Here is a 24,510-nt window from a genome sequence, read left to right on the forward strand (position 1 = left end):
CCCGCGGCCTAGATTTAACACGCGACCACCCGGCTCCCGCCGCCAGCCGCCTGGACCCACGCGGCCCTCCGACAGGTATTTAAAAATAATTTTTTTTTTAAATGACAGGTACGTCTTACTTTCGGGGGATGTGTTACATTAGCCGACCCCCCTAAAATTCCCACTACGTCTTACTATCAGGGGTGTCTTACTATCGGGGGAACACGGTACATTCTATAAATTGTAACTTATTTACAGCAGAGTGTGAATACAATTAACTTACGTCAAGGCAATTTCAAGTGGCATGATAATGAGAGATCCAATGGGGTGTGCTGGATTTGTGGTGGGAGGGAGGAGTTGGCTTCAGAGGAGGGGATTGTCTATGGGGGGTTGGATTGAATGCTGGGGACACATGAGGAAGGGTAGTGGAGGGGGGGGAGGTGAATATGGTTTCCTCTCCTCTCCCTGAAAACAGCAATACAGACTTGGGCTGTCTGAGGTGATGGGAGGAGGGGGGATGGGAGGCCTGAGAGCTGTGTGGGAGGAGGGGGGGCGTGCAAGGCTGTGTCTGTGTTTTGTTTTAATCTTTGTTTTATTCCTTTGTTTTTCTTATATATATTTTTTATGTAATCGGCTTAACACAGCAGAATATAAATATTTTTTACATAAATAAGACCTAGGGAGGGGGGGGGGGGGTGCAGGTGTGAATGCCAGAAGAGGGAATCCCAAGGGGGTGGGACCAAAGGTGGTAATGGAGTGTGCGAGAGAGAACCATAGTGACCCTGGAATTGACGGCAGAAAAAAACCAAAAAGATCCATCCGGTGTTAAAACTGTCCCTCTGCTCATGCCGAAATGTTCCACTAAAATCACCACAGGTTACCTCAGTTCCTCATTCCTTTCCTCTTGTTCATGCCGCGCCTTTTTTAATTCGATTACCGTTCTTGTCCTCCCCGCCTCTTCCAGAGGGCACGCTGGGCATGTTCTGCGAGAGAGTATTTATTTCCTGACATTAATCCTCAATCCACCCCCTTGGCGCTCATATCATGACCTCAAGTCCCGCTCTTTCCTTTCCATTGGGAGAGGTTTGATTCCCGTGCAGCATTAAAACCTTTCAGGTATTTCTCCTGTCTGTCCCTCCTCTGTTTTTGGTTCTCAGGTTTCATCTCCTATGCCATTTGGTTGCGAGCCTGCACCATTTTGCTTGCCTTTCCCTGGACCTGACCTCTCTCACCTTTTGAGATACGGCCTCCACGCCGAACACCGTACTCCAGCGACCTGTACAGGGGCATTGTCGCCTCCTTTTTCCTGATGTGCATGCCTCAGCCTGTGCCGCCCAGCAACCCTCTGCCCTAGTTACTGTCTTATCACCTTGCTTTGCTACCTTCAGATCACCCCAGGGTTTCTCTACCAGTCTTTCAGCCCCTCAGGTACAGCATTGTTGGATATCTGCACCCAAAATGCATGAGACTGTACTTTTTGGTACTGAGTGCTAAACTTTTGATTATTCCTCAGACATTCTTAGGTCACTTCTTAATCTTTCTACTCCTTTAGGGGTGTCCACTATGTTGCAGATCTTAATGTCATCCACAAAAAGACAAACTGTTCCTTCTAACTCTGCCACAGTATCACTCACAAAGAAATTTAACAGAATCAGCCCCAGAATCAATCCCTGTGGCACTCCACTAACCATCCTTCTATGCTCAAAGTGAGTTCCATTTACCACTACCCACTGTCCTCTGTCAGTTAACGGGTTTCTAATTCATTCCAACCTCCTGAGAACCACTATTAGGCTTCTCATTTTCTTAATGATATGGGATAGGTGGTGATGTCCTTTATTGGATTACAAACTGATTAAAAAACAGGAAACAGAGAGTAGGATTAAATGGACAATTTTCTCAGTGGAAAAGGGTAAACAGTGGAGTGCCTCAGGGATCTGTACTAGGACCAGTGCTTTTCTATATATTTCAATATATTTATAAATGATCTGGAAAGGAATATGATGAGTGAGGTAATCAAATTTGCAGATACAAAATTATTCAGAGTAGTTAAATCACAAGCGGATTGTGATAATTACAGGAGGACCTTGTGAAACTGGAAGATTGGGCACCCAAATGGCAGATGAAATTTAATGTGGAAAAGTACAGGGTGATGCATATAGGGAAAAATAATCCTTGCTGTAGTTACACGATATTAGGTTCCGTATTAGGAGCTACCACCTAGGAAAGAGATCAAAGTAGATAATACTTTGAAATCGTCGGCTCAGTGTGCTGCAGCAGTCAAAAAAGCAAACAGAATATTAGGAATTATTAAGAAGGGAATGGCAAATAAAATGGAGGATGTCATAATGCCTCTGTATTGCTCCATGGTGAGACTGCACCTTGAGTACTGTATACAATTCTGGTTCTGCATCTCAAGAAAGATATAGTTGTGATGGAGAAGGTACAGAGAAGGGCGACCAAAATGATAAAGGGGATGGAACAGTTCCCCTATGAGGAAAGGCTGAAGAGGTTAGGGCTGTTCAGCTTGGAGAAGAGACGGCTGAGGGGGGATATGATAGAGGTCTTTAAAATCATGAGAGGTCTAGAACGGGTAGATGTGAATCAGTTATTTACTCTTTCGGATAATAGGACTAGGGTCACTCCATGAAGTTAGCATGTAGCACATTTAAACTAATTGGAGAAAATTCTTTTTCACTCAACGCACAATTAAACTCTGGAATTTGTTGCCAGGGGATGTGGTTAGTGAAGTTAGTGTAGCTGGGATTAAAAAAGGTTTGGATAAGTTCTTGGAGGAGAAGTCCATTACCTGCTATTAATAAAGTTGACTTAGAAAATAACCACTGCTACGGTATTACTGGCATCAGTAGCATGGGATCTTGTTGGTGTTTGGGTACTTGCCAGGTACTTGTAGCCTTGATTGACCACTGTTGGAAACAGGATGCTGGTCTTGCTGGACCCTTGGTCTGACCCAGTATGGCAATTTCTTAGTTTCTTATGTGGGACTGTATCAAAATTTGTTTTCTGAAATCCAAGCAAATCACATGAGGTGCTTGTCCTTGATCTAATTGTGTAGTCACGCAATAAAAAAAAAAAAGAAAACTCAATTAGATTCATTTGATATGACCTTCCTCAGGTAAAACCAGATTGCTTCAGATCCTGCAAACCACTGGCTCGTAGATAGCAAAGTATCCATTTCTTCGGCAGAGCATCCGTTTAATTTTCCTGTCACTGAGGTAAGGTTAATCATCTTTTTCCAATCCTGTGGCACCACTCCTGTCTCGTCAGAGTAGTGAAGGGGGGAGGGAGACTAACAGAACCGAGGTTGTGAAGTGGAAGATGGTGAGAGAAAACTAGATTTGGAGGAGAGGGAGATAGCCATAGATATTGAATGGGTGGGGGAGAGAGGGGTGAAGAGGGGTGAGTATGTGACTCAGAAGGGTTGATGGAGGGTGCATGATGTAGAACCAGAGAATATATGTGGGAGAGGGATATTATTCAAGGGGATGACTGGAGACAAGAGTCAATCAGAGAGAGAGAGAAAGAAGGGGGAAGTATGAGAGAAGATAATTGGAGACGAGGGCGTGAGGGTGGGTATAGTGGGGTGTAGAAGCCAAACTGGAGGGGATGGGAAAACATTAAAAGCTGAGTTAATTAGATGAGAGAATAAGAAGGTCAATGTGGGAAGGATGGGGAATGGTGAGAGAGATGGGAGTGGCTATTAGGGGAGAGGGTAGCTAGATAGGAGATTTATTGGGGGCGGGGCAACCTAGTGAGATATGGAGGACTGAGATGGGCAATGGTGGGAGACGAGAAAGTGAAGAGATGGAGTGAACTAGAGGGGAGAGATTGCAAAGGATAAGAGTGAGGGAGAAGGCGGTATAAGATCAAGAGTGTGAAGTGATAGTGATGTAAGCGAGAGATTTGGAGGAGAAATGAGACATGAAGAAAACATTAGATCAAAGGGGAAGATAGTGATTTAAGACGGGGGGGGGGGGGGGGGGGGGAAATAATGGAAAGGGGACCCTGAAAAGGATTTAGAAAAAGTGACCCTCAATCAGATGACAAAGATAGGAAAATCATTTTTTTTTCAGTTTACTGATTTAAAATATGTAATCCAGTGAAACTAGATTTTTTTATGATTTATAATGTATTCTATTTGTATTTTAATTGTGTATTTGACTTATATTGTAAATCGATGTGATGTTTCCTACAAATGTCGGTATATAAAAAAAAATAAATACATACATATAAGTATTATGGCTTTTATTGAAACAATATAAGTATTATACGAAAATGTTGTACATGAGCTATTGATACCACATAGGTCCTTTTCTCAGATGTGAATGTCTCGGATATGAAATGAGAGACAGGAAACAGAGAGTAGGATTAAATGGTCAGTTTTCACAGAGGAAAAAGGTAAACAGTGGTGTGCCTCAGGGATCTGTGCTTGAACTGGTGCTTTTTAATATATTTATGAATGATCTGGAAAGGGGTACAATGTGTGAGGTGATCAAATTTGCATATGACACAGTCAGTGTGCTGTGACGGTCAAAAAAGGAAACAGAATGGTAGGAATTATTAGGAAAGAAATGGTGACTAAAATGGAGAATGTCATAATAGCTCTGTATCACTCCATGGTGAGACCACACCTTCAAAACTGTGTGCAAATCTAATCACCGCATCTCAAAATGATATAGTTGCACTGAAGAAAGTACATAGAAGGGAGACCAAAATAATAAAAACATGGAATGGCTCCACTATTAGGAAAGGCTAAAGAAGTTAGGGCTGTTCAGTTTGGAGAAGAGACGACTGAGGAGGGGGGGTGGGGATATGAAAGACTTGAACAGGTAAATGTGAATCGGTTATTTACTCTTTCAGATAATACAAGAACTAAGGGGCACTCCATGAAGTTAGCAAGTAGCACATTTAAAACTAATCGGAAATTTCTTTTCACTCAATACACAATTAAACTCTGGAATTCATTGTCAGATGATATGGTTACAGCAGTTAGTGTAGCTGGGTTTAAAAAAGGATTGGATAAGTTCCTGGATGAGAAGTTCATAAACTATTAACAGGGAATAGCCACTGCTTGTTGCTGGCATTAGTAGCATGGGATCTATTTAATGTTTGGATACTTGCCAGGTACTTGTGACTTGGATTGGCTGCTGTTGGAGACAGGATACTGGGCTTAATTGATTCTTGGTATGACCCAGTATGGCATATCTTATGTTCTATGTTCTTATGTAAGAAGGGATCTCTGTAGTTTCACAAGCCTATGTACGATATTTCCATGTCCTTTATCATTTTGGTCTCCCTTCTCTGTACTTTCTCCAGTGCAACTATATCTTTTTTTTGAGATGCGGTGATTAGATTTGCACACGGTTTTGAAGGTGTGGTCTCACCATGGAGTGATACAGAGCTATTATGACATTCTCCATTTTAGTCCCCATTTCTTTCCTAATAATTCCTACCATTCTGTTTCCTTTTTTGACCGGTTTGCTGAACCATTAAGAGGTCTCACAATATCAAGCACACATATATTCAGTATTAAACTGTAGAGAGAACATATAACTTATTTTTTGCTATATAGAGAGAAGTGGTGGAGGGTTAAAATTTTGTGAAAAGGAGTGTGTCATCAAGTATAACAAAATTGGTGAGAGCTTCTTGGTAAGAAGCTGGCGGCACATCACAGACTGTGTAAGTATCAAACAGTAGATGTAAAGGGGGATCCAAGATGGCGACTTGGTAGGACGCTTGTGAGCGTCTCTGTTCCACCTGGAGAAAAAAATCTTGCAAATGCCGCACTCTGCTTGCAAGAGGAGAGCGAGGGAGCGTATAGCTTCGGAGCCTCCCTCGACTCAACCTGTTGTGGGCCCCATGGACGCCCACAAATGTCGGGAAGCAGAAAAAACTCCAGCAAAGGATTTGTTGTCCGGGTCTCGGGGGGGGGGGGGTTAAGAAGAGCCCGAGCCCAATCTAGAATTATTAACATTGCTGTCACCAGAGGAAAGATCTCCCCCTGAAAATCCCGCGCGGAGACGCACCCAGAAGCAGCAGAGAGAACCACAAGAGCTGGAAGTCTGCTTACCAGATGATTCTCCTCCGGAGGCCTAAGCACTCGGGGGAAGGAGACTCTGAACTAATTCAAGCTGTGCCTGGGTATCAGGAGGGGTTACAGCGGGAGAAGAAAGGCGGCGGCAGCAGCCAGGAAGAATGTTATTTGAACAGTTATCGGTTACACATCAGAATCCGGTAAGGCTCCCCCCAAGTCTTTTCATTGGAGACAATATGGGAGGCTATCCAGATTCTGAACACAAACAGTGCCTCTCAAAGGTTGTAAATTCGATGGATGATCATTTGCGGGTTGCTGAAGAGGGATTAATGGAAAGCAAATCAAAACAACTTATCGAGACAAAAACAGAGAGTAACATCAATGTTCAGCATGAACTAATTTAAAGAACATCAGACTTTACACTTTAAAGTTGAAAATCTTGAAAACCAGCTTCGGGCTAGGAATTTAAGGTGTATAAACTTTCCAAAGTTATCATATATTGCTCCTAAAGAGCTCTGGAAGAGGTATATGTCAGAGGTTTTGAACTTCAAAGATGAAGTGTTGCTATAATATCTAAGGCATATTATATACCTCCAAAAAAGAGAACACAACCAGACTCGAAGACTTTTTCAAATTTTGCAACCTAAGGCTCCACCTAAAATTGATTTTATCAGTCTGCAGTATTGGAGCAGTCCGAGGAAGAATTGGTTGAGACATCAACGCTTGTGGTAACTTTTCTGTTGGAGGCAGATAGAGAGTGGATTTTCAAAATATATTTCCTATAAAAGAAGGAGACATTCCTGAAACACAAGATACAAATCTTTCCTGATTTATTCATGCAGACTCAGAAAAGAAGACAATTTCTATTGTTGAAATCACAAGTTCTTCAATTGGGAGTTTTAGTTTTTTTTAATATCCCTGTAAATGTTTGGTTAAATGTCATGGTTTTTCCTATATATTCTACCAGCCTTCTCAATTAACTTCCTTTCTATCCAATAAAAAGCAGAATATACTTAGTTCATCTCTGACTTCTAGCCCAGTAACTCCATAAACGCTGTACCTGAAGATCTAGTTACAATATAGCTGTTTTCCCATTGTCAAATTACCCCTATTGTTTTTGTAATTATAATTTAATGAGATTGTGATGATCTTGGATCTATTGAGGGCTATTGCATGATGTTCGTTATAAGCTGCATATTGTATAATTTTATTTTTAGTAGTTTAAAAAAGAGCAAATTACTTAATTACCTTTGCTATATATTTGACTTGACTGGTATGCATTGTAATTCAAGTTTTGGTGCTTGAAAAATTTGTAAAAATGAATAAATAGTATGGTACCATCCCCCTTAGCCCTTCCAGTGTGATTGGTGCACACTGGAAGGGCTAAGTCTCGCTAGTGTCCTGTGATTTTACAGAATCGTTTTCAGAGGGGGAAGGGGGGACTATCTGTGATTGTTAAATTTAATGAACAGAGTCTGGGAGGAGACAGGAAGCTAACCAGATCCCAAACTCTAAATTACATTGCAGTCCTTTACCACACAAGGGAAAAGCAGGGTCACTAATAACAGATTACAAGGCAAAAACCCAGCAGATTCCAAGACACAAACAGGTTAAAATGTTTATTAAAGGTTTGTGAGTCGCAAATACCGAGGCCCAAGGTGACATTACAATAAAATGTTAACATAAAATAAAACAAAATCACAGACTAAAATGAAATAAAAATAACTGGAATGAAATAAGAACTTCAGTCCACAAAATAACCAGCAATCATAATCTAGCTGAATAAGTGAATGTCTAAATAAGCAATAGTCTTTCCAAATCTTATCCATACTGCAGATCCTGGTGGGTCTCAGGAGACCAAATAAATCCTGCTAATCTGGTTTCATCGGGCTAAAAGCAGTTTGTTTTCTGTAACCAGGGAACCCGTGTAGAGAGACTTCAGTCAATCTGTCCCTGAACTCTAATTTAGGGCTTCATTTACCACACAGTAAATGGCCTAACGCAGTGATAGTGCGCTGGCAACCGTGTGTATGATAATGAACTGATTATTCATACCCTAATAATACGGCTTGCCTCAAAAATCACAAACTGCACTGAGTTGAAATTAGCTACAAATCAAGAGCCATAGCTAACCCCCCCGCCCGCCAGAAGCATTGGGATGCTAAGGTGTGTCTTAATGCTCCAGGGCTTTGTCTTAACCAAAATGCCCACTGGCATTATTAGGAAGGGAATGGTGAATAAAACGGAAAATGTCATAATGCCTCTGTATCGCTCCACGGTGAGACCGCACCTTGAATACTGTGTACAATTCTGGTCGCCGCATCTCAAAAAAGATATAATTGCGATGGAGAAGGTACAGAGAAGGGCAACCAAAATGATAAGGGGAATGGAACAGCTCCCCTATGAGTTAAAGGTTAAAGAGGTTAGGGCTGTTCAGCTTGGAGAAGAGACGGCTAAGGGGGGATATGATAGAGGTCTTTAAGATCATGAGAGGTCTTGAACGAGTAGATGTGACTCAGTTATTTACTCTTTCGGATAATAGAAAGACTAGGGGGCACTCCATGAAGTTAGCAAGTAGCACATTTAAAACTAATCAGAGAAAGTTCTTTTTCACTCTGCACAATTAAGCTCTGGAATTTGTTGCCAGAGGATGTGATTAGTGCAGTTAGTGTAGCTGGGTTCAAAAAAGGTTTGGATAAGTTCTTGGAGAAGTCCATTACCTGCTGTTAGTTAAGTTGACTTAGGCAATGTGCTTTGCTATTACTGTCATCAATAGCATGAGATCTTCTTGGTGTTTGGGTACTTGCCAGGTTCTTGTGGCCTGGTTTGGCCTCTGTTGGAAACAGGATGCTGGGCTTGATGGACCCTTGGTCTGACCCAGCATGGCAATTTCTTATGTTCTTATACAAAAACTGGAGAAAAATGTTACTCCATGCATAATTAAGCTCCGAAATTCATTGCCAGAGGATGTGGCGAAAGCTATTGGTGTAATTACATTTAAAACAGGTTTGGATAAGTTCCTGGAGGAAAAGTCCATAAATCATTGTTAAGGTAGAGTTGCAGAAATCCCCTGCACATCCCTGGGATAAGCAGCATGGAATATCTACCTCTTGGGATCCTGCCAGGTACTTGTGACTTGGATTGGCCTCTGTTGGGAACAGGATACTGGGCTTGATGGACCATTGGTCTGACCCAGTATAGCAAGTCTTAAGTACTTATCTAATTGTTGGTTCCATGACTTTGATATAGGTCAGTTGATGCTGTCAGTTCACCATGTTTCTGTGTGTTTTATACTGCAGCATTCTGGTAGCTGTGTATAATGAGCCAGTCAGATTGAAGCACTATCATTGGGCTTGAATGGGAACACTTCCAAGCAGCCCCTCTGTACCAGTGCTTAAGGGAGCCTAGGACAGGACAGAACAGAAATGAGGCAGATCTGCTTGTCAGTAAGGAGAGACTGTTCCAGTTCTGGTTTTACCCCTATTGCATGTAGGGACTTGTAGTTCCAGTTTCTCAGGCAACAGAAACTTTTGTCCATGCATGGAAAGGGTGAAAACCAAGCTCAGCTCCTCCCCGCTAACATGGGGGCTATACAGTCACCGTATGGATTTGTGTGGCTATCATCATGTGCTCCACACTGGCTGCAAACCAAGACTTTGAAATCTTGTCAGAATTTACAGTTAGTATGGGGGTCAAAAGTGAGATTGGTTTATCCTAACTGGCTGTGGCTTGTTCTACTCTCAACCCTCGGCAGAGGCTGGCAGGTCATAGGTGACGTCTGCTGCTGCTTTTGTAGCATGCATTGCTCGTCACATCACGTGTAGTTGTACAAAGTACAGGAAAAACAGGTCAGGCTGCAAAGGGAAGGTTATTTATAGTAATATAGATAATGACAGCAGAAAAAAACCAAAACAGTCTACCCGGTCTGTTTAGGGTTGTAACTGCCGCTCTGAACAGATTACCCCATACAGAAATATTATGCCAAAACTTACCATAGACTACTCCTCCGTTTTCTTCCTTTCCATCCTCTAGCTGTCAGGGATCCTCTGTGCTTACCCCATGACTTTTTCAATTCCGTTTCCGTTCTTACTTTCACTACCTCTTCCAGGGTATGTATCCATCATGTTTTCTGTGAAGAAGTATTTCCTGTTGTCGTTCCGGAGTCTACCCCTTGGAGTTCCAGATCATGACCACCTAGTTCTACAGATTTCACAGGGAAGTTGGACTGCTCGAGAGTTTGTAGGGAATCTTTCCAGGTTTATTGATCTCGATTTTGCAGATGGGGCAAGTGGCGATGACTCAGCTACAGAGCTCTCGCCATTTCCAGCAGATATCTTGCTCCTCAATTACACTGGCTGCAAAAGCCAGAAGTATTGATGTAAACAAAGGGTTCTTATAAAGCAAATAAGGAAGGAGTTTAATATTTCCCATAATCACTTCTGTCATGCCTCTACAATTATTTGTAATAGAAGTTAGTGTGTGTTGGCACAGCCACATTGCATTCTTATAGGTCTTAGATTCTTCTAAAGGGCTTCTCCTGCCTTTACCATTGGCCTTGAGAGATTGAAGACTGAGAGACTTATAAAGTAGCTGCCAAGCCTTCCATTTAGGATGCTATCCCCTAACCTAGGGAATGGTACAGTCCAGTGTCCTATGTGTCCTCTGCAAGCAGGGCTTTCTGGGAGTATTCTAGACACTTCTTCTCCAGGAGAGTAGGAGAGAGGGCTGGATGTTGTAAGGCATAGGGGTAAATTTTTATTTTTTTTTTTACTGATGTCATGTCCGTTCTATTCTGTCTTGCCTTTGGAGCCTTTTCTGCCACATGCCCTATTGCCACTGCCAAATCATCTTGAGCTCTCTTACCTCTTTGAGCTCCAAGTGTTGGGGGATTGACGTGGGGACAGGAGGGAAGGGACTGAAGAGCCAGCATCCAATGTTCTCCTGGGACCTTGTCTGCTCTTCGGAGCCGCCTTCTCCATCTGCCCTACTGCCTCTGCTGGACCATCTTGAGCTCCAACTGCTGGGGAGAGATTGGGACCTGCGCAGGCATTCCTGGTCTAACTCCATCTCCTCCCTAATGACATCTGAGCCGAGGGGGGACTGAAGAATCCATGTCAGATGCCAGAGGGCTGCAAGCACGAACAAGCTCCTTAGAACGCTCCTTTGTGTGTACTGAGTGTCTTGCTGGTGTTTGTCACACAAAACATTGTAGTAAAACACAATTTTCACCTCATGTCTTAACCTCTTGCCACTGCTATTAATTGCATCAGTAGCATGGGATCTTCTTGGTGTTTGGGTAACTGCCAGGTTCTTGTGGCCTGGTTTGGCCTCTGTTGGAAACAGGATGCTGGGCTTGATGGACCCTTGGTCTGACCCAGCATGGCAAGTTCTTATGTTCTTAAAGTCACAGCATTATCAGAATGTTATCTGTTTAATATTCATTTGATAAAGAAAAGGCTCGAGTTAATTTTTGATCTGTTAATAGATGAGCAACCCAATGTCTCTAGTGCCACTGACTCTTGGCTGCTTGGTAATGCCTTAGTCTTCTTAAATCAGTTGTGGCCATCTTCTTACCTGATTTTTTTTTCTCAGCCTTAAGTTTATAAGTGAGGAAGTGGTTTACTGACTGCAGTTAAGAAATCACTTGACCCTGTCCAAGTTTAGTGGATCTTCAGCTGGGTCCTAAATATGTTAGCAATAACTGCATTTGGATTTACTCCTCATCTGTTATTGGCCCACTTCTATTATGAAAATCCAATTATTCTCTCATCATTGATGCTTTAGTAGCTTGTGAAATCTGAATTTTGAGAAGAACATTGTATTGGACGATTTTCAACTTATGGGTAGATCAGATTCTCCTTTCTAAAACATGTGGTTATTTTCTGATTGCATTGTCTGATCTTGCTTGGCGTCAGATTGTTCAGTAGGCCAACCACCACCATGACCATACACTTGATTTGTTTTTTTATTAACTAAAACCTGATTTCAATTGATTTGTTATATTATATAGTGTCCCAAATTCCATGGTTGGATCACAATCTTCAGATCTGTTCTCAAATCATCCTCTTTTTCACCCTTATCTCTGTTGTCAGGCTGACCTATAATCCTATTACTCTGCCCTACCTTATTCAGTTCCTTCTCTTTACTCTGCATTCTCCCCCTCCCCTCCCCGTGTATATTTTACCCATCTCCTGTACTCAGCTTCATTCATCTGATGGTGTGGACTCTGTCCTTGAAAGCTCATGCCTCAATAAATTGACAGTCTATAAGGTGCCACTTGCCTCTTGTCATTTTTATAAAAGATCAAAGTACCTAGTCAGATACTAGCTCATAAGTCCCAGTTTGTTTTACCTGTGCAACAATCCAGAAGTGCCCATTCATTGATCCTTCTCAGCTATCTAAAACTTGGCTGCCTATGCTTCAGTCACAGCTAACTGATGTTAACAGCATTGACACGGCATTTGGCATGAATCCCAACGCTGCACTCCAAATTTGGTTGCATCTATCAAACATTTTACTCCCTATAGACCGAAAAATGCTCCTTGGTTCAGTCCTGAACTTCAGTCTCAGATACAAAAACACAGGATTGAAAGGCACTGGCGTAAGACAAAAACTATAGAGGACAAAGCTATTTATTTTCAACAACTAAAACTGCATAGATGTCAGATAAAGCGAAAAGTTTGTTTCCTACAAGGATTCGGGCTACTAACTGTAGACTGGAGGAGCTTTTTAAGATTGTTAATCAACTGATACAATAGCCTAAACATAATGAGAGACAGTGTGAGTGTTTGGAATGCCGTTTTGGGAGTAGAGATTTGAATATCTACCAGTGATACTCACATCTTCAAAGCCACTTAGGGAGCAACCTTTGCTTTCTGAGATAATTACTCCATTGAGGGAATTGCTATATTAAACTTCTCATTTTTACTGTTGGACTATTTGAACATGTGGCAGTGGTTTGAGAATTTATGCAGAACACAGGATGGAAAATTTAAAACCAGCGCACAGGTGCATGCAAATGTGTGCGCAAGATTTAAAATATACCCATCACATGTATATGTGCTCCTAAATATAAGCAGGTGCATGAGCAAGTGTAGTTTGCATTTCTTCCTTAGAACCTTGACTGCTTTAATGCTTGCAGAGTGGTGGATTTTAAAACCTGCTCGTGTGAAGGACATTCCCAGTTTTACCAATTAGTCCACCAGTTTGCCCAGTCCATCTCAAAATCATTCAGACCCCTCTGGTTCTTCAGCCTGCACTCCCCTCAGTTTACCCAGAACCATCACCCATGCATGCATTTTAGACCTAAAAAGAAATGTATGCAGACTTGCAGCTCATGAAGAGCAGAATTAAATATGCGCGGCTAACAAGCCACCATGCACTGCGGCCGCCAGATTTAAAATAGATTTACGTGCATAAATGTTGGCCCCGCCCTGGAATGCCTGTGACATACCCTGCCTCTGCCTCTTTTTTTTTTTTTTTCCACACATGGGCTTGCTCGCACACGTGCATATGTGTGTGTAATCGGTCTGTTTTTAAATTCAAGTTGCTCACGCTAGACCCACATAATTGCACATATGTGCCTTTTAACGCTAACAAATCTTAAAGTTCACCCCAAAGAATTGAACATTGGGTGTCTAAAGGGGGTTCACCCTATTGAGAAGAGGTTTCCTTTTCTTTTTGTAAGGCGTCTTTTATTTCAAGCCTGATTTATGGCTGTTTGTTTTGTTCATACTCCTGCACTCACAAGTGTGTTTGTATGTGATGGTTAGAAATGGCATCTCTGGCTATCTGGTTCCATTATGAGAGTCAGATGAACTGCAAACACTTGTCAGTCAAGAGACAACACTATTTTAAATTTAGACTTCTCAGGATATTACAGCTGAATAATTTGCTATAGTTTGTTTTTTTTCAAATAAGGTTGCAAATATATATGTGTAAAACTTTGTGACAACTATAGTATCACTTGGATGGTAACAAGATATTAGATCAGCATCCATATAGTTTCAGAAAGGGTTATAAATCTGAAATTCTCTTTATTTGCTCTTGATTTTCACAGAGGTTTTGACAGTGGAAAAAAATACATCTTGGTAGTGTTAGATATCTCTGCTGCATTGGACACTCTCAACCCTTCTATTTTAATATCTTGGCTGAGGAAAATGAGTGTAGTTGGGCATGTGCTAATTTGGTTTATCTTGTATATCAAATAGTCTTCAGCAGATCAGGTACGGGCAAACAGTATTTTGATGGCACCCACTGACAACAGGCAAACCATAAGGATCTGCATTTTTGGCTGTGCTTTTCAATATGTACTTGCAGCATATTGGTAGATTGTTGTCAGGTTTAGGTGTTGAATATCGAATTTATGCAGATGATGATCAGTATTGTACTCCAGTTATATCCACTATTTCCCATGCTTTTTCTGAGAGCACTATTTATATTTCTGTAATTAAACACTCAATGGCAAATAAATGCTTATTAAATATTAAAAAAAACCCTGAAATTATGGTTTTATCAAAAAACATTCATAATGCCATCCCAATGTCCTCAAACAGGGAACATGAATATGCCATTTTCTTTCTTTTTTTAATGTTAAAAGATTATTACAGTGGCAAATGGGAAAAAATACTAACAAGATACAGAGTTAAAAAAAAAAAAAAAAGTCACTATACATAATACACTGTTTTCAATATAAACGCATCCAGTAACCCACTTCATCCCTAACCCCTCCCCCCCACAGTAAACATCCATCCCAGTACCAGGCATTCATCACAGCACAACCTCGCTCACACTGATGTCTAGAGAGGTTATCCCACTTTGTACATCCCCAGACAGAGTGCTCTTAAACTCGTGCCAGAGTCAGATGAATGCTTGCCTCTTAACAGAAGGTTCAAACTTGGAATGTAAAACATTATTTCATAAATAGACATGAACTGTTCCCACGTAGCCACTCTCAAGGCTTGCACCACTCCCCAGATCTTAAGAATCGCCTTCTTAGGGGAACAGCAATAAACCCAAATTTCCTTTCTGCTAATTGTGAAGCTTGCAGATGAAGTCCCTAAACAGAATATGGAATGGAAGAGGGATCCTGAAACCCGCAATCAATTCAGACCTATCCAGCACCTTCAATCTAAAAGGTTTCAGTTTAACACACCATAAAAAGGAATGCAAAATACTCCCTGCCATCATGAGACAAGTAAAACAGTGAAACCTAAATCCTTTAAATCTGTCTAAATAAGCTCTATGCAGTAGTCTAACTTGTTTCCTTGGAGTAAGAATCGGTAACCAATGTAAACAGGGAGAGGAAACCAGTCTTCAAATGCTTAGTAAAGAAATCTACCCCGCTGTGTGCCGACCATGTAAAATAATCCAACTAACATTTATCCCTAAAACTTTTTTACCATGATACTATTTTATTAAAAGACACTGGGAGATTAAGCAAGTAGTAATCAAGGTTCTGATTCCAATTCTTAGTCCTCTTGAGGAGAAAGCGACAGAATAGAATATCGAACCTGCAGGTAACCAAGTAAATGAGCATTAGGGATATTCTTTATAGCCTTCAAATCCTGAAATGAGACAATAGATGTCAGATCCTTAGACAGAAAAGGCCACACATTGGTCAATCACCTCATCTTCCAAATGTGAAACCAATCCTGCTCCAACCCTAGGGGAAAGTTAACATTGTTGTCTGAAGAAAAGGGGTGCGAAAGGGATACAATTGAAGAAAAGCTCTTTCCCCCATCGTCATGCCAAAATCATAGACCCAAAGCTAGAGGGAATCTGCATCTCTTTATAATGCAGCATAATGACTATGAAAACTGATGACCCTCCACAAACAACAGGGAAACAAAGTTAAATTTGTCCACAGTACACAGTAAGATATCAAACAAAACTGACAGGCAGCATTGTATCATCGCAAACTGGGCATATTTAACCCACCTCTACCCTTGTCTGAGGTCAATTTAGAATAAGAGATTCTTTACCCTTCCATATAAAGTGAACCATAGCAGATCTAAAATCCGTAATGTCAACAAGTTTTACCCATCAAGGTATCCTCTGCGAAGGGTACAGACTCTTTGGCAGAATAACCATCCTGATGAGAGCACATAAAGGTATATTTCGCCGTTTAGCCAATAAAAGGGGCTGATGCAATACAGTGAACTCAGCCGAGCACACTGTATAACCTGCAGTAGGACGTGGGTTAAATAGGCACTAATCAATCCCCTAGTGCAATAAGGGGATTATCGCCTATTCAACGTGCGTCCGACACGGAGTGAATCTAATAGCGCTCATCACATGCAAATGCATGTGAATGAGGCTATTTGGCATTCACTCTGATGTAAAAATAAACTGCTTTTCTGTACTTCCTCCTACTTAATATCATTGTGATATTAAGTAGGAGGAAAACCTTTAAGAAACAAGTTTAAAAAAAAACACACTTGACCATCTGATGCAGGAAACAGACGTTCAACTAACAAGTGTCCATTTCCTGAACCCCAGGCATCTGTTTTCCTAACCGGCAAGAGATGGATCTGTGTGCACTGCCTATTTTGTATGCAAATCTATCTCATGCATATTCATTGTGGATTTCCTGAAAACCTGACTGGCTAGATGTGCTCCAAGGACTGAGTTGAGAAGCACTGATTTAGACATCTGCGTAGAGAAAAAATGATTATTTACAAATAATCTGTTTGTGCCAATTCACCTATAAACACCAAAGACCACACCTGCCGATCCACCTCTTGCCTCTGCACTACTAAAGGGAAAGATTTATCAACTAAAATAGCAACCTCCTATTGATGCCTAGAGAAAGAAACAGAAAATCATTGCCCCATTCAATCACCACAAAGTTTAAGGTATTCTCCCATGTCTAGATGGCCCTTGTGTTTAAAAAAGAAAAAAAGTCAGCATTTCTTTCCCCCTCAGAGAATGATTCCCATCAACATTTAAAAAAGACGTTAACCACAGCCATAAAACTCAAAATATAAAAATCACAGGAGAACAAAACATCTTAAACTACCCCAGAAGACTTACCAGCCAAATCCCCATGTAGGAAACACATGATCCTCGCATGGCAACCTACTCCAAGCCTGTAATAGATATCCAGCAACATTCACAAAAGCACACCCATGCCTCGGCACTGGCTCGCATCATGCACTTTATTACCCCTCAAAAAAAAATACCCTTTTTAAACTGGCAAGTACATCCTCCATACACACCCTCCCCAGCAGACTGTCAAACATGAGAAATATAGCATGAAATCTAAACCTTTCCAGTTGGAAAAGGAAGTAGAAGAAAATGTTCTGTAATAGTGTCTACTCATCCCTTTCTCCAGCAAAAGGGAAACAAAAGCATTGCAGCCCTGGAGCGATAGTTACAATGTATCAACCTCCAACACACACACAAAAATAAATTAGCAAAAATAGGTTGAGTCAAAGACTGTGCCAGTGTCAGACAGAGCGTATAGAACTGCACCCATTTGTCACAAACTGTGCCATCTTCCAATTCCAAGGTGCCATCTTGAAATCCAAAAGCTAGCAAAAGGGGATCACCAAACCATTAGACATGTAAACACTATGCAAGAGGAAACTTAGGTAGGAGCCATCATGATAAATAAATAAAATAAATAAATTCGGAAACCTTTGCAGAAATTTCTTTAACCATCTCCTCAAGATACAGCAAAATCAGGCAAAAGACTCGGGAGACGTCTGGGCCTTGTCTGTCAATGCTTTCTTAGCATCCGTGGCCATCTCGGAGTCCTTCCGAATTACAAATTTGTCCATGAACGGCAACACTACCGAGCACAAAAACCTAAAAAGGGGAAAATATAGAAAGCAAACTCTTGACCCAAGGGTTCCAGCAAAAATGGGAGAGAGAAGAGATGACAAATACTTTTAAGGATGAGAGCCTCTGCCAGAGCTCAGCTCAGGAGCTGGTCCTCAAGTGACTCTGCAAACCTGATTGGCATGTTCAAGCTTGGTATTGTTTTGGATCCTGCACTTTACCATGGCTTTGACATGTGGTAAAAATGTTAAGAGCTCATGTTATAAATGAAATGGGCTTCAAAGGTTAAAGCCTTTTCCAGAGCCGGCTGACTTTTGTTCAGTATTACAGGCCCAGGTTCTGTCTGGGTTAGATTATTGTAATAGCATTCATGTTGGATTGCCAGCCTCAACCATCTCTGCATTGCAATCTGTTCAGGTGCAAGGAGATATGAACACTCATCCCCAGGCCTCTTCTCATTGCATTGGCTACCGAGAACATGGAGAATTCAATTTTAAAATTCCGACTAGGATATTCCAAACTTTATCGATCAATGGGTCATACTCAGTTGTCATTGTTAAAACTCTCTGGACCTCCAGATGACGATCTGCTGCCCAATTGTTAGAGGTTCCATGTTTTCAGTTATTTTGCCTGTGGGATACTAGGTAAAGAACCTTTGCAGAGCCTTTTGGAAAAATGGAAGGGATATTTGTTTTGACAGGCATGAAGTTTCTGAATCTTTTTCATGCAGTCTATTTAAAAGTAGACAGATCTGTTGCTCTAATTTATTATCTGAGCGTAATTGTGTATTTTCTATTCTTGTTTGTGTCAATTTTAGTTTTATTTTCTATTGAATATTATGGTTTTATCTGTTTATTGGTTTGATTGTATCTTGTTTTCACAGTTGATGATCTTTGGTTCATTTTATGAATTTTTTTGTTATGGTTTGATTTTCTGTTTTTTATGACTCTCTTGTTTTCCTAGAATGGTAGATAGGAATATAAATATTCTAAATAAAAATACGGCACAGGTGTGAAATCATTGCCCCCATCAGTCAGAAAACCACTTTGCAGGTTTCATTTGTTCTGATTTGAAGACCATATTACGTTTCATAATTAGTCGCCTCTCTTTCTGTCAGAAGAACCCTGTCGAGAAGAACCCGATTAATTCAGTCCTGGCTTTTTCTCAGTCTGTGCATGGATATATAGTTCTGATTATCTTAGGGGAAATCTGAATTCTAAGCCCGGGCACAGACTGGATTAGCCTGTTCTAATGACAGAGTCAGTTGGCAGCCCTGTCCTGGAGGGGAGGTGAGGGCCAAAAACAAAGTTAAGGGTTCCTACCCCTTCATTAATAACCGTGAATACTCAACCTTAGAGTTCAACTTATTATAATTCCAAACCTCCCACTGCAAAGTTTACATTAAAATAAAGCTAAACAAATGTTTATCTTTAAGGCTAGTTTGATGTTACCTTGGTTAAAAACTGTTGACTTACAGATTCCCTCCCAGCGATAAAAGGGAGTGCTGGGGTGAAGGGAATGTTTTGGTATCTTTGAATCAAAATTCAGGTTTGCTATCTTGTCTTTCTAAGCCCTGCCCTGCAGGTTTATATTTAGGTGATAACATATATAACAGGATGTGAGGCTGCAAGGGTATGCTGGTGCAGTACAAAGCTCAGAAGTGTGCATATACTTATCATGACCACCCAACCTGGGGTGGTGTTCCACTTATGAAATATGTAAACATTAAAAAAAAAACAAAACCCACAAACATTTTACTACACATCTTATTTTGATTAAAAACAAGTCTGATAATTTAGGAAGAGCTTCCAGACCCCATGTTCCTAGAATTTAGTGAACATTCTACTAACACTATATTAAAATAATAAATAAATAGCGAGGGATTCTAGGTCTTTACTAATGATCCGTGTAAAGTAATCCATCCATGTGGAAGGCATCTTTCTTGAGTCGTCTATAGAGGGGCTTCAACACTTACACTGTACAAGGGAGAGTGTAATAGTAACAGAGCAGCCCATGTCTGATTCTGGGAAAAGTCTTCGAGACGTGGAAGGCTGCAGACACACCTGGGATCGTATTGTGTATTTTTGGGAGACTGTAATTCCGGAAGAGTAGTTGGATTTCCTACCACTTTGCATTTTGCTTTAGTAAACTTTTTTTTCTTTGCAGATTAGAATAAATTTGGGTGTTCAGGGCATTTTTTTTGAGTGACTGTGAAATTGATCCCTTTGGGTCTAGAAGCAAGTTGCTTCTTCCCTATCTGAAGAGCCCCTGGGGCTGCACAGAGTTTTCCAGGCCTCTGCAGGTGTGTGCCCCTTTTCCTGAGGGGAAGACCCAAGCAAGGGATTACACAATACATTTATTCATTAAATTTAAAAAAATGAATAACATTTTAAGGTTTAAGATTTGTATCTGAACCACAGTGTGGTATTTACATGCTCCCTTGACGGCAAAATACCATTCAAATTATTAGTCATGAACGAATCCTGACTCCCAGAATCCCGTCTCGTGCTGCTGTGGCATTGGCCCATCTGCACCAGAGAAGACAGGATGTAGAGCATGGTCACTGCAACAGTGGCCATGATTTATAGCCAGAGGCTCAGGTGGAGAGTCTTTTTTTTTTTTTTTTTTTTTTATCGCCCAAGAGAAGACTCTATGGTATATCCGTCATTCAATTATTGTGTAAAGACTACGTCTGTCCCCCTGAACCCGGTCTGTGTTTTGGAAAGACGTTGAGCTTTTCTGATACCACAGATCAGAATACTGTAGGACTGCACTCTCCTGTGCTGTGCTTTATAGCCACCACCAGCCCTACAACAGTCATCTCTTGATGTGTTCGGAAGGAGCTTGTCACCATCCTTATCCGTTCCATTGCTGGTCTGTGGCCGGCTATGATCCCATCATTGATTAAAGGTTTGCTGGTTTCAGGTATTTAAAAGCTGGAATTCAAATGCTACTCTGGCAGCTGCTGTTTGACCTTGTAACAAGCCACCCTGTGAGAGTGTAACCAACTACAATGGTTTCAGCAGGGATATTTCTCACAGTCTCTCTCCACTATATCGCAAAAGTCTACTTTTTTTTTTTTTTAACTTTGTTTTTTAGTCAATACAAGATTGAGAAAAACAAGGATTGGCCAACAAATAAGGAAAACATAGAAAATACATAATAAATGACAATGTTGGTAAACGCCATTAGTCCCCCATCTAGGAGGGATAAAGGACATTAACTTAATCATGAAAAAGAAATAATACATAGAGCCGATTGCCAGTGACTTCTGCCAAATAATCTTAACTATACCCCTAACCCTGAAATGCCATTACCCAGACTTGTCAACAAAAGAGGTTTTCAAATATTCAGGATCTTAAAAAAACAAAAAACAAACAAACTCCTATTCCCTTGAAAATAGACTTCACATTTACATGGGAACTTTAAGAAAAATGTAGCTCCCAAGCCAATAGTGCGTTGTTTTTATTGAAAAAAAGCCTTTCCTTCTGACTTGTCTCTTTGGCCACATCAGGAAAAATAAGACTACTTCTGAATGTCACAAAAACCAGGGTATGATACTTGACAGATTTCACAGCAGATAAGTCTTCAAAATTTTGTTTTTGATAAATGTGAAATTTCTCTCGCCACATTAAGAGTCTTGGCATCCTTTTAGATTCCGATTTAAGGAAGCATCCTCAGGTAAACACAGATGCAAGGTCCACCTTTGACATGATGAGGGTAATGCTTAATATTACTTGAGCCACAGACATTCGGACAGTCTTACAAGCCCTAGTTTTTACTGGATTGGATTACTGCTACTCTATATCGTTACCAACCTACCACTTGAGTTCTCCAGGTAGCGCAGAATGCAGCTGTGCACACCGTGGCAGGGGCAAGCTTTAGGATTCATATCTCTCCTGTTTTGGGTCAGCTATACTGGCTTCCTATTGATGCCAGAGTGAAATATAAAGGTGGGTTGTTTTTTGTTTTTTTAAAACTTAGCAGTTTACAACACTTATTTAAAAGTCCTGAAATGGAAGAATTTGTTTGGTGAGAAGACTCAAATGGTTAAAAGTCGAGTTAAGGGGAACTACTTTCTAATCAGTTCTTGAACCAATGCTTTTTAACGTTATTTATAAATGACCAGGCAATAGGAACAAAGATAAAAAATGTATTCAAAGTTGTTAAATCGCAAGAGCATTATGAGAAATTGCAAGAGGACCATGCAAAACTGGGAGACTGGGCATGCAAATGGCAAGCAAATGAAATTTAATGTGCACAAGTGCAAAGTGATGCATTTAGGGAAGAGTAACCCAAATTATAGCTACACAATGCAAGGCTCCACATTAGGACTCACCATTCAGGAAAAGGATCTCAGTATCATTGTTGCTAATGTCACTTTACCCTCCATTGCCTCAGGTACAAAACTTGGATTGTAAGCCCTCTGGGGATAGGGAAATACCTACAGTACCTGAATGTAAACTGATGTGATATCTCAGATCGAATGCCGGTATATAAAAATAATAATAAATAAATAATGTTTGAAATCTTCTGCTCAGTGTGCAGCAGCAGCCAAGAAAGCAAATAGACTGCTAGGGATTATTAGGAAAGGAATGGAGACTAGAACAGAGAATATCATAATGTTCTGTATCACTCCATGGTGCGACCTCATCTTGAGTATTGCAAGCAGTTCTGGTCTCCACATCTCAATAAAGATACAGCAGAATTAGGAAAGGTACAGAGAAGGGTGACGAAAATGATAAAGGGAGTGGAATGCTTCCCCTAAGAAAGGCTTAAGAGGTTAGGACTCTTCAGCTTGGAGAAGAGACGGCTGAGGGGAGATATGATAGAGGTCTATAAAATAATGAGTGGAATGGAATGAGTAAACGTTAATCAGTTGTTTACTTCTTCAAAAATTACAAAAGACCAGGGGATTCACAACAAAGTTACTAGGTGATACATTTAAAACTAATAATTTTTTACACAGCGTATAATTAAGCTCTGGAATTAGTTGCCAGAGGATATGGTGAAAGCAATTAGTATAGCTGCATTTCAAAAGGTTTTGGCAAGATCCTGGAGGAAAAGTCCATAAACCATTATTAAGGTAGAGTTGCAGAAATCCCCTGCTTATTCTTGGGATAAGCATCTTGGTATCTATCTACCACATGGGATCCTGCCAGGTACTTGTGACTTGGATTGGCCACTGTTGGAAACAGGATACTGGTCTGACCCAGTATGGCAAGTATGGTTGTATTTCATTGAAGTTCAGTTCCTGAGCCCAGCTTCTGTTTCTTAGATTAGGGTTGCTACTGGGTCAGAATAGAGGGTGATGGGGTGGGGGAAGGCAGGATTTGTGGTTTGGGAGTAATCACTTAACATTGCCATTTACTGGTCAGACATCGGTGCCTGCACATTGGATTCCTGAGAGAGTGGCTGACGGTGTCCTCTGTCTGTGAATGTGATGCTTAGACTAGACAGGAGTAAGGATTACAATGGGCCACAAATACCAGGCCCTTCAGAAAACTGGTGGTTTATAACACTAGTGGCTCATTAGAGCCTGGTTCCAGTTGAGCTGGAGGAAGCCATTGTATTATGAAGGTGTGGAGCCTCCACCTAGTGGGCTTAGTGCACAACGGAATGTACAGTCTGTGCTCTGCAATTCTAGAATAAGAACATAAGAAATTGCCATGCTGGGACAGAGACCAAGGGTCCATCAAGCCCAGCATCCTGTTTCCAACAGAGGCCAAAAACCAGGCCACAAGAACCTGGCAATTACCCAAACACTAAGAAGAACCCATGCTACTGATGCAATTAATAGCAGTGGCTATTCCCTAAGTATAATTGATTAATAGCCATTAATGGACTTCTCCTCCAAGAACTTCCCCAAACCTTTTTTGAACCCAGCTACACTAACTGCACTAACTACATCCTCTGGCAACAAATTCCAGAGCTTTATTGTGCGTTGAGTGAAAAAGAATTTTCTCCGATTAGTCTTAAATGTGTTACTTGCTAACTTCATGGAATGCCCCCTAGTCCTTCTATTATTCGAAATGGTTAGTATGATTACTTAGTTGTTAGTCCAACTAAGTATTGTTATTTCCAATACATTTCTTGACTAGCTTTCAGGAGCTACAAACAAATAGTCAAGAAATGTATTAGTTGTATGCAAAGGTTTAGGCACCCTGGTCAAATTTTATATGAACAAAATCGTCTACACTATACAAAGATTAAACATGATATTTTTCTACAGTTTTTAATGCAAAATTATTTTTGAATAGTAGCAGTTTGAAAAAAATAAAATAGTGAATATGGCATGTACAAAAGTTTGGATACCATTCCAGTTGATTCAGTGTTTTGTTTTTTTTTTAAGTTTTTAAGATTAAAAAGATGATTGACTCATTAGGCCTTCAATTAGCCTTGTAAAGACAATCCCATGGTTGTACAAATACTTAAACTCTTCTAATCTCTCAGGCTGTGATTGTTCTGGACTACATTCAACAACCATGGGCTCCTAGTATTTCAGATAGAAACATAGAAATGATGGCAGAAAAGGACCAACCAGTCCATCCGGTCTTCCCAGCAAGCTTGTGGTAGCATCAAAGGTATCAGGCTTATTGGTTAAGGGGCGGATTTTAAAAGCCCTGCTCGCGTAAATCCGCCCGGATTTACGCGAGCAGGGCCTTGCGCGCCTATTTTCCATAGGCCTGCCGGCG

General features: G+C 40.8%; 1 protein-coding gene across 2 annotated transcripts in view; it reads left to right on the forward strand.

Moving 5' to 3' along the window:
- Window positions 1-24,510, forward strand: part of TMPRSS2 (transmembrane serine protease 2) — a 101,348-nt gene that overhangs the window by 21,476 nt on the left and 55,362 nt on the right. The window contains exon 2 of one of the 2 annotated variants that reach the window (XM_029578584.1): window positions 3,113-3,212. The exons of the other annotated variant lie outside the window; for it this stretch is intronic. The gene's annotated coding sequence lies outside the window, so the exon portion shown is untranslated. The remainder of the gene's footprint in view (window positions 1-3,112; window positions 3,213-24,510) is intronic. 2 annotated transcript variants of the gene reach the window in all.

The sequence above is a fragment of the Rhinatrema bivittatum genome, chromosome 15 (assembly GCF_901001135.1).
Source record: "Rhinatrema bivittatum chromosome 15, aRhiBiv1.1, whole genome shotgun sequence".
Taxonomy (NCBI): Eukaryota; Metazoa; Chordata; class Amphibia; order Gymnophiona; family Rhinatrematidae; genus Rhinatrema; species Rhinatrema bivittatum.